Source organism: Malaclemys terrapin, chromosome 6, assembly GCF_027887155.1.
Source record: "Malaclemys terrapin pileata isolate rMalTer1 chromosome 6, rMalTer1.hap1, whole genome shotgun sequence".
Classification (NCBI taxonomy): Eukaryota; Metazoa; Chordata; order Testudines; family Emydidae; genus Malaclemys; species Malaclemys terrapin.
This window is the reverse complement of record NC_071510.1, coordinates 18,735,301-18,748,920: the sequence shown is the minus strand read 5'-3', so window position 1 is coordinate 18,748,920 and position 13,620 is coordinate 18,735,301.

Here is a 13,620-nt window from a genome sequence, read left to right as displayed (position 1 = left end):
TCTTATGCTAAACAATCTGTTGCACCTCGTATTTAGCTGTGACACTGAATACATTTCCCAGACCTGACCAACAGCTCTGTGTAGCTCAGAAGCTTGTTTCTCTCTCACCAATAGAAGTTGATCCAATAAAAGGTATTACCTCACCCACAATACACAGTAGTCAGCCAGGGAAATAAGTGTCTCCCACCTTGTGTCTGGAGGAACCTATCTTAAGGCATGTTAACTCTGGGTGACCTGCCCTTAATGTCAAGGCTTTAAGAACATATTTTCCAAATTCTGCAAACACTTAAGCATGTGCATAACTCTACTCACAAGAATATTCCAATTTAAGTCAAGATCAGTAGAACTATTCAATGGGTGAGTGGGTAAGGTTATACATGTTTAAATGTTTGGTGTTGACATGTGTATATGTGTGGATCCATCTAGACACACAGAAATCAGAAACAGATATATAACATTTCTTTTTGTGTACATATGTATATATTCTATTTTCCCTTTCCTCTCATTTTGTCCCTCTACATTTGTTTTCCACTCTGTTTGCTCTGGGCCCTCTCTTCACCCTAATTTTTCAACTGCTCTCCCTCTCAACCCAAGTCTTACCTATATTTAAAGCAAAGCCATTAACATTTGAGTCCAAATCTTTGAACCTCTGATGTGTGAGTGAACTTGTAATTAGGCAACAATAAGTTCACCTTTTCTTTCCCTAGTTTCTCCCACTGCCTTTATAACAGGGGTGGGCCACATACGTCCCTTCTTCCTCACTGTGGTAGAGGTGAGCCAAGGTCTGGCCAATGTGGCCTTAATTCATGGAAGGAGTAAGAGGATCCTTGATACCTCATATGTCCCCTAAAGACTAAAGAAGTCCGTTTATACAGCACTGGGTGGTTTAGTCTATGCAGGATTTTAGGGATTAGAGCCAGCCAGAGGGAGAGCATTCTGGGATTACTCAATGTTCCATGCTCTACTTTTGAACCCAGAGGATTTTGCACCAAAGTGGAGCTGCTAGGTGGGATCAGAGAGGGCAGGGAGAGCAAGAGAATCAGTGGGAACATGGCTCCCCCATTTGTTCTTAGACTCAGCATCAGCATAGAGTTCAAGGACCACTTTGCCCCCCTACATGAATAGAGGACACATTTTTCCAGAAAGGAAAAATGAGGTCAGAAAGCATTGCAGACAAGCTGCCTCTTCTTGCCATTTCCTGGAGACTGACAGAGTGAGAAGTGGATTTCCTCACAAATCTTTAGGTGATTCATGATCAGCTAGCCATATCTCATCCTCCTCCATATCACCACACACCCAAAGGCCAAGGGGGCAATGCAGCAGGTTCTGTGTGGCAGCAGTTCTTCTCTTGACATTTCCTTTCCACAGAAAAAAAACGTGGAAGGGAAATGTCAAAACTTAATTTGGCCGTACCCTCAGGACTCTATTTCTGCAGCAAGTCTGTTGTTCACAGGAAAAGAGAGAAATGCAGTGTTTGGTGCTAGATAGTAGCTCACATTTCATCCTCCCTTAGGATATTTCATTCAGTCCATTAAACATTTCCAGTTTTGTTCTGGGCCACTGCAGCAACAAAAAGCCGTCTATTACATCACTTCCTTCCTCTTGTGGACTTAACTATTACCTCTCTCGAGAAAGCATTCAGCAGTAAACTACCACACACACTGGAAAATGAGGTGAACAGAAAACATTCTCAATTACTTAAAACTGACAGACTTGAAAGGCTGCCCACAGTTAGGGCTACAGTGGAATTCTTTTATAAGAAGGATCAATTTTGGCAACCCCAATCTAAGTGACCACTGCATCCATATCTACAGAGCACTGAAATTCTTAAATCATGCATAGAGAGAGAACTTCTGTCATGCAGGGACAGCCTGAGTTCTACTATCCATTTTAATGCCATTGCAGAACTATCTGGTCAATGTTATTACTGGCTCTAAATAGAACTCCCTACAAGATAGAGCAACAGCAGATAAGATGCATTCAGAGAGGTGTGAAATGCTCATCTATAAAGTGTCTGTAAGGTTAACATATGTATTTTTGTCTTGTAAAAAGAACCATGTGCGCTTACTGCAATGTATAAATATTAATTACTTGCAGACAGTAAGGCATCAAGCTAAAAACAATTTCAGGGTCATGCATTAAGGAGGCATCCTAGTTGAAGCCATATTTAGGTTTTCCCTTATAAAATAGGAGGTAGAATCACTATTCAAACATACATTATTCTTAAACATAGTCTCTTTCAAGCCAGAGGACAAGCATTAATTTTCACAATTTTTAAAGTCTTCTTGGTAGAGTTCTAAAAGAAGGTGTATGTGTGTGTGTGTGTGTGTGTTTGCACAACTTAGCCATAGTTTGCATACAATCACCCACTTACTCCAGCCTATGTTGTTTCTTTGGACATGAGGAAGGGTTATTGAATACCTAATGCATACCTCAGGCTTCCCTTTAGCTAGGAATACCTATGTTTAAAAGTGAATCATAGTTGAAACACTAGAGAAAATAATAGGAGTTTTAAATGGCAAGAAAGTAAAGCTGTTGTGACCCTAAAAACAGTTTGCAAAACAATCTCACTCCAGAACTCATCAATCCCTAACTGTATTGAGTTTAGTAAACAGTATTGTAGTATAAAGTACTAAGTTGGATAACACTGTGGAGGGGAATGTTGGGGCTTCCATTGTGAATATTTGTGGTCAGCTATATATTCTGCAACAGAGTACCAATGTTTGTTGTTGTGACATACAGGGCTAGTCTACACTATCCGCCCGGATCAGCGGGTAGAAATCGATCTCTCAGGGATCGATTTATCGCCTCTCATCTAGACGGATAAATCGATCCCCGAATCGACGTGCGTACTCCCACCTCGTCAGGAGGCGTAAGCACCGTCGACGGGGGAGCCACAGCAGTCGATTTGCCGCTGTCCTCACAGCGGGATAAGTCGAATAGGATTGAATTTGCGTATCTTAAATCGTCCCCCCCTCCCCCAAGTGTAGACCTAGCCTAAGTATATTGCTATTAAACCTTAACCAGCATCTTCACATCTTGGTATGTAGTAATGATGTGACTGGTGGGAATAAAGCCCATTCCAGTATACCAATATATATTGATAAAAAAGACTTTAATAAAAGAAAACAATAGGCTTGATCAGGGCCGTCCTTAGGATTTATGGGGCCCTACCCAGTATTATTAAACTGGTGTCCCTATGCTCCACTGAAGGTGGTCACCAGCCAGCACCACTGACCCCCCCATCCCCATCCACGGACCCCCAGAGTTCCCTCCCCCCCATTGCTGACACACACCGAGCTTCGAAAGCAGCAGATGTTGTGGCAGTGCCTCAAGGCAGGCTTCATGCTGTCACATGGGGGCTGCATCTTGCCAGAGCACACAGCCCTCCTGCGGCTCCTGGCCACTCCTGGCTCACCATCAGCATTTTGACAGGAAGTACCAAGCAGTAATAACAACAACAATAATACAAGTGTGAATGTGTGTGCATGTGTGTGAGAGACAGAGACAATCTGAATTGGTGGACTGTGACTCGTGAGAGGCAGAGTGTATGTGGGTGGGTGTGAGAGCCAGTCTCTGTGTGAGAGAGACTGTGTGTGTGTTAGGGAAGTGTGAGAGACAGTGAGCGCACTTTAAGTCCCCTCTCCTTCACTCCCCCACGCTGACTCACGTCAAAGTTTCACTCCTCCTGTCCTGGCCCTTGCCAGAGACCGAGTGGCTCAGCCAGGCAGGGTCCAGCGAGGGACTCCGCTCTGGGCTCCCCGGGGCTGGAGTGGCAGAGCCGGAGGCTGGAGCCTGAGGGAGGGGGCGGGGTTGTGGGTGGGGAGAAGCCCGCGGGCCCAGCACGGGGGAGGGACCAGAGAAAAGAGGGTTCCAGCCACGGTCAGTGAGGGGAATGGTGCCCCAAATTTTTCAGTGCCCCACGCAGCCGCATATGCTGTGTATGCCTAGGGATGGCCCTGGGCTTGATTCTCCACAGCCTTGCACATTGTGCAAATCATTTACAGTTCTGTACACTGAGAGCAAAGTGAGTGTAAAACACTCACAACTCAGCATGGGGGCGTTTATTATGCACTTTGCATAGCTGTAAATGAAGGTGCAAAGCTGTGGAGAATCAGGACCAGTCAGGCCAAAAGATTCTTAGATAATTGTACAATTAGTCTACATTTGTGATTTCCTTCAACTTTGTTTCAGCTGCACATTTGGAGTGGTAATTACTTAAGAGCTGCATGGCTCACAAGAGACTGACTGGCAACCCTCCCATGAAGTGTCTTGTCTTTCAAATGTAATGCAACTTAAAACCCTGTTTTTTTGCGCCCCGGGGCGGGGGGGGAGACACACCAAAAACAGGCAATTACTGCTATTGTTCACATTTGACTGAGATTAAAATAAGAGTGAAAAGGGAATGATTTGATTTTTTTTTTTTTTCAAAAATCTGGTATTGCACTGATTAAGAGATAAATAGCAAAATAAATTTCAAATAGTAGCAAAGGGAAATCCATACAGTGCATATAATCAGTATCAACGATATTCCTCGTGCTGCTTTTGTCCAAATTAGGCCTCAGTTCAGAAAAGTATCCCTCTTGAGGACTTCACTTATATACATGCCTAAAGTTAAGAATGTGCTTAAATTGTATTCTGAATAGGAATGTATTGAAGCACATACGTAAGTCATTTCCTGTATCAGGGCCTTACAATATATTCCTCTCAGGGCAGAGATCTGAGGCCATTCTCTTCTCTCATGTATACTAAATGGAATAAATCCTGAGAGGGGCTACTGTGGATTTATTCCAGGGTAACAGGCACTAAATTTAACCCCTGCTCTTGTTACAGTCTTTAAAGCACTAGGGGTACTTATGGCATGAAACAACAGTGTATTCAGTGCTAGTAGTAGTACTACTGTTATTTATTATTTAGTTTGTGGCAGTTATTAAGATGCGCTAGCTCAGTGGTCCCCAGACTGTGGGTCACACCTAGGGTTGCCAACTTTCTAATTGCAGAAAACTGAACACCCTTGCCCTGCCCCTTCTCTGAGGCCCCTCCCTCCATAGCTCACTCTCCTCCACCCTCGCTCACTCACTCATTTTCACTGGGCTCAGGCATGGGCTTGGGGTGTGGGAGGGGATGAGGGCTCTGGGGTGGGATGGGGGGCTTTGAGGTGCAGGAGGGGGCTCCAGGCCAGGGCAGGGAGTTGGTGTGTGGGAAGGGGTTCCTGGTGTGGGCCCCGGGCGGTGCTGACCTCAGGCGGCTCCCAGGAAGTGGCAACATGTCCCTCTAGCTCCTAGGTGGAGGGGTGGCCCAGGGGCTCCGCATGCTGCCCCACTTCCGCAGGCACCGAGCCTGCAGTTCCCAATAGCCAATGAGCCACAGCGCTGGCTCTGCCTGTGCCCCCCGCCTCCTGTGGGGAAGGGGTGGACCATGTAAGTGAGGGGTGCAACCAAAAAAGTTAACATGTTTACCCTCTACCAGCTCTCTCTTTCTGGCACTCTGCTTTTCTGCTAAGAAGGTACAGTGTAAGGGGAGAATTTTCATGTATTGAAAGGCATTCTCCTTTACAGATCACCTATAAAATGTGAAATGGACATATAAACCTATCACCCAACCTCTCCACCACACCCCACAACACCTTCACCAACGTAATGTATCACTCATCCATCTAAGAATAAGATGCATAGTAACTTCAGTAGTTCTCATCAATACCTGTTAACAATACTGTACATTACAGCAATTGATATACCAAATAAGCAGTACTTTCTCAGGCTTGCCCTAGCCAGCTCCTGCATAGGGGAGGCACAATCTACCTCTTCTTTGTCCCTTCACCAGTCCTAATCTGGCCCAAAGTGCAAGACAAAGGAGAATCAGGCCTAGGATCTCTGTAAACTGAGATAACATTCTGTTCATTTAAGGCAGTGAATTATGTAGGAATATAAAAGTCTAGTGTATTGCAGTAACAACAGAACAAATGGGAATTATCCATGATCTATATTTAGGGGAAATGGGCTAAAAAGGAGAGAAATTTGATTTAAGAAAAGTGTATCAACTCTGATGACTGACAGGTTAAGTTAGCAACTGAGTCTAATGGCCTGATTGTTTCTGGCTCCCGAGAGTGTGTGCAGGAAGGGGCACAAGAAATCTTTCCCTCTGTGGTGCATGCTGCACAACCCCAGAGATATTTGCCATCCTTATGACTATTTGCCACAAGGTCCAAGATTACTCCATGGGGGGGGGGGGAGGGTAGAGGGATGGGTGGAGCAGAACTATGGCACTAGGAAGTTCAGTGAGGAATTGAGCCTCCTGAATGGACAATCTTTCCTTAACTTCTCCCTCAGACACTGCAGCTCCTACTTGGGGTTTAATGTAATGGCACTATCTATAGTTAAGGGAGTGTTTCCTTTGCCTTCAAAGGACTACATTATGAAAGCTGTAAAACAGTATTATTGCTACAATTCTGTCTCCCATGTAACCAAATGTAGATAACAGTTTTGCAAGATCTTCTAACAATTCCAAGGGAAGGAGATCATGGCTAACATCTTTTATTTTCTGTATGATTTATTTGTCATTGCTTAACTGCATTAGAAGTCTTTTGTGTGCATGTGTGTGAAAATTCAAAGTGCCTTCCAGGATCAATTTTTATGGTTAATTTACTTGTTTCTGACATTTTGAACTGTCTAGCTCAAAAGTTTGTCTCTTTCACCAGGAGAATTCAGCCTCTCTAATACCTTGGGACCAACATGGCTACCAAGAGCACTGCAAACAACATGTGTGAAGAGAGCATTATTAGGCCTGTCCTCTAGTGTGAAGCAGGTAAAATGTGGTTTGAGTGACATCTTGTCTACTCATTGTGGGTTAGGAAGTAGACTGGAAGCTCTGCTCCTGTGAGATGTTTCTGGGAAACCCGAGGGTGCACAGAGTGAAACAGCCATAAGGGAACAGGTACCATCACTGAAAGAAATAATATTTTGGACGTACCATCGCAAAAGAAGCTGCAAAGGAATAAAGGTTTGAAATATTTAAAATCCTTCTTAATTGTGTATACTGAGACATTTACTTTCAAATTCCATATTTTTCTCAGTTTCAGTGCTCAGTAATATATTTTAAAAAGGCTCCATGGATTGTCTCATTCTAAAAAGCTCACCTTCGGCATACAGAACTTGGCATAACCAAAACAGGGCACAAAACCTTTTTATAATACCAGAAAAGAGAAAAACAGTAGAGTCCTTATACATTATTAACTAAAACTTTGCAAAAGTTTGTTTTCATTTCAGTTCCCAGCCTGAAGGCTCACCTGAAGAAAGCACTGCTCTGGCAAGTAAAATGCACCAGCCAATGAAATATATGCAGGCAGCCTATGCATATTGTAATGGGTTGGACCCCCCCTTCCAGGGTGCCACCTAATGTATTGGGGTTTCACTGAGCCTGCCTTCTCCACCAGTCTGGGCTCTCTTACAGTTTTTTTACAGAGCTAGGCTCTCTGGCCTCCTCCAGCACACACACCAGTAGGTACACACCCAGCTGTAGAATCACACAGAGTATGCATGGGAAGACTCAACTAGGAAACTGACCAGCACTCAAGTGCACACCCCTTCTGGCGAGTAAACCTAAAATTGTATTGTCTTGTGCTACACAGAAATCTGTACAGTGTAAGCTCATTAAATTCGCTCCCTCCCTCAATGTGGGGGAAGATATGCACAGCTTTCTGCACCCCCAGTTATGAATTGCATAAACTGGGTTTTAGGAAACAAAACAAGCTTATTGACTACAAAGGCTACATTTTAAGTGATTATAAGGGACAGCAAACAGATCAAAGCAGATTATTGAGCAAATAAAACAAAACACACAAACTAAGCTTAATACACTAAATTAACTGGTTAATAATAGCAAATTCTCACCCTAAATGTTGTTTCAAGCAGGTTACAGAGTTTCTTGATGGTAAACTGCATTGCTTGCAGTTAAAATCTCCAGGTATTCCTTTCACAGGCTAGACCTTTCTCGTCTGGGCTCAGCCCCTGCTTGCTTCCCACCACCCCAAGCGTAGTTCCTTTGTTTCAAGCAGTCTTCCTTCTTGAGCAGGGAGACAGTGGAGAAGAACCTTGATTGCCTCACTTTCCTGCCTTAAATAGGATTTCTATATGGCGGGAAGCCTTTGTCTCTCAGTGTGATTCCCCCCTCTCCCCAGTGGAAAAATACTGGAAGTCGAAGATGGAATCCAGTGCCAGGTGACATCATCACGTGACCCTGAAATGTCAAAGCAGCATCCCAGGAAGTTTCTCAGGAAGGTGGGAGAATAGCATCTTCAGAGTTCTATTGTTTTCCCAAATGGCCCATCCAGGCTGATTGCCTACTGTCTGCTGGGCGTTCCCCAAGTATAAACACAGGTGCAATTGTTACATAGTCAATATTTCTAACTTCAGATACAGAAATGATACATGCATACAAATAGGATAATCATAATCTTTACAATGATACCTCACATGATCCATCTTCCATAAAACATATCTTAGTTATGTCATATTCATATCATAAGCATATCTCTATGAATAATATGTAGTGTCACTCACACATATTTCCTGCTTCCTATTATAATAAGAAGGATTTTAAAAAAGCCAAAGCCTATGGTGTTGTTTTAGCAACATATCCTGCCCTCAGGTATGAGAACCCAGTTCCCAATGAGTTTTATGGAATAGCTGGGAGTAGAATTTAGTTTTTAGGTTTTTATTTCTTTAATAATCTCTCGTTTGAAACTTTAAAAAATCTGCATGTCAGGGTCACCCTTTGTACATGTCTCTAGCCATTACCCAGCCACCAAGCTGGTGCTACTCAAAGTTTTGTGGATAATGAGGTTTAGAAAGAACTCTCAACTATTAATTGGATAGCAAATGTCTAGCTTTCCGCCCAAACCTCTGAACCTACTCTGCCTCTCTGTATTCCTGTAAAAAGCTTACAGTGCCTTCAGAGAAGAGTAAAACTGTTGCCCTTTTTTCTCTGGCAAGCAAACTAAAAACAAAATAGCAAGAGTCCTAATTCAGTAACAAGCCCTAGTATTACTCTTGCTTCAAAGAACTACTAACAATGTCCAGATTGGCAGGGGCGTTCTCTAGCCGCTTTTATCCAACTCAAAGCTGCAAGTTCACAAACAAGAGCTGCTCATGCTGCAACAATAAATATGGAAGCAACAATAACACGTCATCCACCTGTCCTTTGCATATGTTATTTGAAGCTGAGCTCTTAAAGAATTCCATCTTAAGAACAGAAAACAGTTTTTGTGCCCCTTATGGGAACAAGACTGCCCATCGCTTATCAACTGGCTATGACTGTGGCTTTCAAATGAACAGTGGCCTAATAAAAAAGCCTAGGGCTGAGATTTTGAAAGCATTCTAGAGGATTTAGACCAATATTTTCCATTCACTTTAATGGAAGTTATTTGTCTAAATCCCCTAGACTGCTTAGAAAATCTGTTTACATTCAGAATTGCATTCTTACATGTGAACCAAATTAAACAGAATCACAACTGTGCCAAAAAGTAATACTCATACCTATTTGATATATTTGATTTAGAAAAGGAAGGATTTAGGGAAGTCATTCAAGGCAAACAAATATTTACTTTATTAATCTGGAAAGATAAGGGGAGAAATGAGTTTGTGCCCACTAAAACAGATGTTTAAAATATACACGATGTCTAAATTACCTAATTTCTGGCAAGAATTTTGTAATAATTTCACAAAAAATATGGGAAGTACTTTAAAAAAAATCATATAACTCACAGTTAGCTAATGTTTTGTAACCACCGAGGAATGAGAGATGAGCTGTTCTAATAAGCCTGTAAAATGCAGCCAAGCATCTGTAAACCCACTAAAATACCCCCGTAAAGAAAATCTACCATCTTTTAGGAACCATATAAAACTTTAGATAATGGCGCTTTCCAGAAAAATCATGAAACACTTTTTGCAAAATAGTTAATTTAGTCAAAACCCCAGGTATCTAGCAAAAAACAGTTTTGATGGGAAATTTTCTAGCAGCCCTACTCAGGAATTTAACAATCTCTTGCTTCCCACCCAAACACACAACATGCTGAATGCTTTGCTGGTGCACATATGTGAACATTACAACTTCAACAACAAAAAATAATTAATTAGGGTTTTGCATTATATTGTGAGGCAGCTAACTGATGTGTGGTATGTTTCCTGCGGCAAGCAGGTGGGATTTCCCTGTGAACATGTGGACCCTGTCACTGTCAGTGGAAATTTGATGTGTGGGCTTTTAGTTAAGGTTTAAATGTGGCTCATAACTTGGCATGTCCTTACATTTTAGTGTTTACATGGGTTGGGGGTGGGGATGGCTCACTTAACCCACCATAATCCCTTTTAAAGAAGTTTTTGTTTGTGGAATTACTACTTAATTCATCTAAGTGATTTGAGGGATTACAATGTAAACACAATAGAATTAATGCAAGTAATTGCTAAAAATACACACATAATATATGAACCCAAGGGATAATCATAATAAAATAGTTCCTTAAAGTAGTGAACTTTCTGGTTATATGAAGAAATGGTATTTAGTTATTAAAAATGCATATTCAAAATGCATAATCACATAGTGTAATTACACTTCCACTGTATTGTAAAGTGCAAACAAAGTTTTTAGGCGAAGTATCACGTGTTCACCATAGCACAACAGTAGCATTAGAATTGCAACCACATGTATACATTGTATGTTAGATGCCTCTTGGCTCTGCCATTAACTCACCCCATGACATGGGGCAAGTTACTCTATATAGCTGTACCTCAGTTTCCCCATATGTAAAATGGAATTAATATTAATAGTGCTTTGAAATGCATGATTTTTTAAAGTGTTCCGTGAGGCTGATCAAAATTTTCAATATCAAAATGATTTTTCCCCAATGTTTCATAGAAATTTCAAATTTAAGCAAAAAAAAAATCATCAAAATGTTCATGAATTTTATCTGCTTTTTTCCCCAAACAGCTGTAGGCTTATGTACATTTAAATTATTAGTATTATATAACCCTTCTGCCAGGTGGAGCCGCAGCAACCAGGGCTGGATTCAGTAATAGCGGTTCCTTTACAACAGTAGAACACAGAACTGGCTCGAGCCCCCACCCAGTAACCTGGGAAAATTTCACACCACCCCGGACACTTTTGAGGGGCAATACTTTAAGAACATAAGAATGGCTGTGCTGGGTCAGACCAAAGGTCCATCCTTGCCAGTATCCTGTCTGCCGACAGTGACCAATGCCAGGTGCCCCAGAGGAAGTGAACTTAACAGGTAATGATCAAGTGATCTCTCTCCTGCTATCCATCTCCATCCTCTGACAAACAGAGGCTAGGGACACCATTCTTTACCCATCCTGGCTAATAGCCATTAATGGACTTAACCTCCATGAATTTATCTAGTTCTCTTTTAAACCCTGTTATAGTCCTAGCCTTCACAACCTCCTCAGGCAAGGAGTTCCACAGGTTGACTGTGCGCTATGTGAAGAAGAACTTCCTTTTATTTGTTTTAAACTTGCTGCCCATTACTTTAATTTGGTGGCCACTAATTCTTATATTATGGGAACAAGTAAATAAATTTTCTATCAGATCCCCCCTTAGTCTCCTCTTTTCCAAGCTGAAAAGTCCTAGCCTCTTTAATCTCTCCTCATATGGGACCCATTCCAAACCCCTAATCATTTTAGTTGCCCTTCTCTGAACCTTTTCTAATGCCAGTATATCTTTTTTGAGATGAGGAGACCACATCCGTATGCAGTATTCGAGATGAGGGCGTACCATTGATTTATATAAGGGCAATAATATATTCTCAGTCTTATTCTCTATCCCCTTTTTAATGATGCCTAACATCCTGTTTGCTTTTTTGACTGCTGCTGCACACTGCATGGACGTCTTCAGAGTGGGTGGGGAAATGCCTTCTGCCTCATGTTCTTGAGTTCCACAACCAAAAGTTCATTTTCTGTGCCTCTCTCTGCTCCCTCACCATATCCCACTCACAGTGGGTGTCCTTGGTCAGTGAGGATGCAGCGTTCAGAGGTACAGCTGAGTCAGTTCACCTCCCACCTAGGGAAGAAGACACCTTGCTTGTTCTGCCATCTAAGCACTTGCTCTGGCTGGCTGTCCCGCCAGCCACAGTTCCTCATTCTGCTCCTCTTGCCGCCTCACCAGCCACCATTCCACTCGCCAGTCACCTTCTGCCACCTGCCTCTCTGCTGTGACCTCTGCATTTAGTCTCTTGAGGTTTCACCCAGCTCTCAGTGATTTTCCGCTCTTAGGCTGGACAGAAATGCTGTCCCACCACAAGTGATTGTCAGCTCTTTTGAGCATTTAAAATAACAAAAGGCTTCTAGTCGAGCCTATTTAGCTCTATCTTTGAACAGTGGGGAGGAACAGGTTAAACCAGACCAAGGATCCTTAGGGAGGGTCCACTTCTTCTGGCTGGGACACCTGTACCCAGTCCTCTTACTTTCACAAGGTCTGACATTCAAGCCCCTGGTTTAACAAGGTCCTTTCAGCAGAGGGTGATCGCCTCATTTGGGATAGGTTAAGCACAGTTCTGCTCCCCTTTATTCATACAATAAAGACAACATTATTAACATTTCACTACCCCTGCATTCAATACTAAAAAGTAATTTGTAACTCAACACCTGCCAAAATTGATCACTTTGAACAACACCACTCTATCTGCTGGATATCTAGGCAGAGTAGATGTGTTTATGTAAATACAGTTTGCTCCTTAAGTCTCTCCCCTTCTCAGCTAGAAGTCAGGAGAGAACTCATTCAGACCCTGCTTACAATTATTAATTTAAAAGTAGAAAATTTTCTACAAAACACAACACAGATGAGAACAAACAAAATCGTGTTTACAAATAACTTAAAATGATTAAAACAAACCAATGGAACTATTTATTTTTCCTTATTGTGCTATTATTTGAAATAAGAGAAATGGTTCAGATTCATTTTCAGGTCAACATTTTAGGTGGCGTTAGCAATTTCTACATTCATTGTATTATTAAGGAAGAACATTTATCATCATACCACTGGAATATTTGATATTAAAAAATAAGCGTATGCTGCAATTTGCCTGTTATTTAATTTGGGGGGGGGTATAGTTTAGATTTTACACTTTTTTCATAATAACTGAGAAGATTAATCATTCTCTAATTATTTTATTTCTATGATGGGTTCCAGACATATAATGACCTAAATTCAGCCTTTGTCTCACTTTGTTTGGAACAATATGTGTTTCAATGAAATTGGATTTATTAGCATAATAAATCATACACGTGATCAATGAAAGAATATCCTATCTGTTAAGCAATTGTTTGTTTTGCTTTTTAAAGGAAGTGGCAGGATGCAAAAAACTCCTTTAATCTTGATACTGTGCTAACAAAAGACTCGCCGAGCAAGATATTTGCTGCTACGTGTACAGAGCTGCTAATGGTTAAGCTTCGTTACATCTTCAGATTGCTTCCTACTCTGGGTGATAATATATCAATGTCTCTTTAACACTGTGCCATACTTAAGCATATGGACATTTGATTGTTACCCATTATAAGAGGTACAGTACATTTTGTTTTCGCACTTAAAAGCTTAAACGACCCCCCTTTCTTTTCT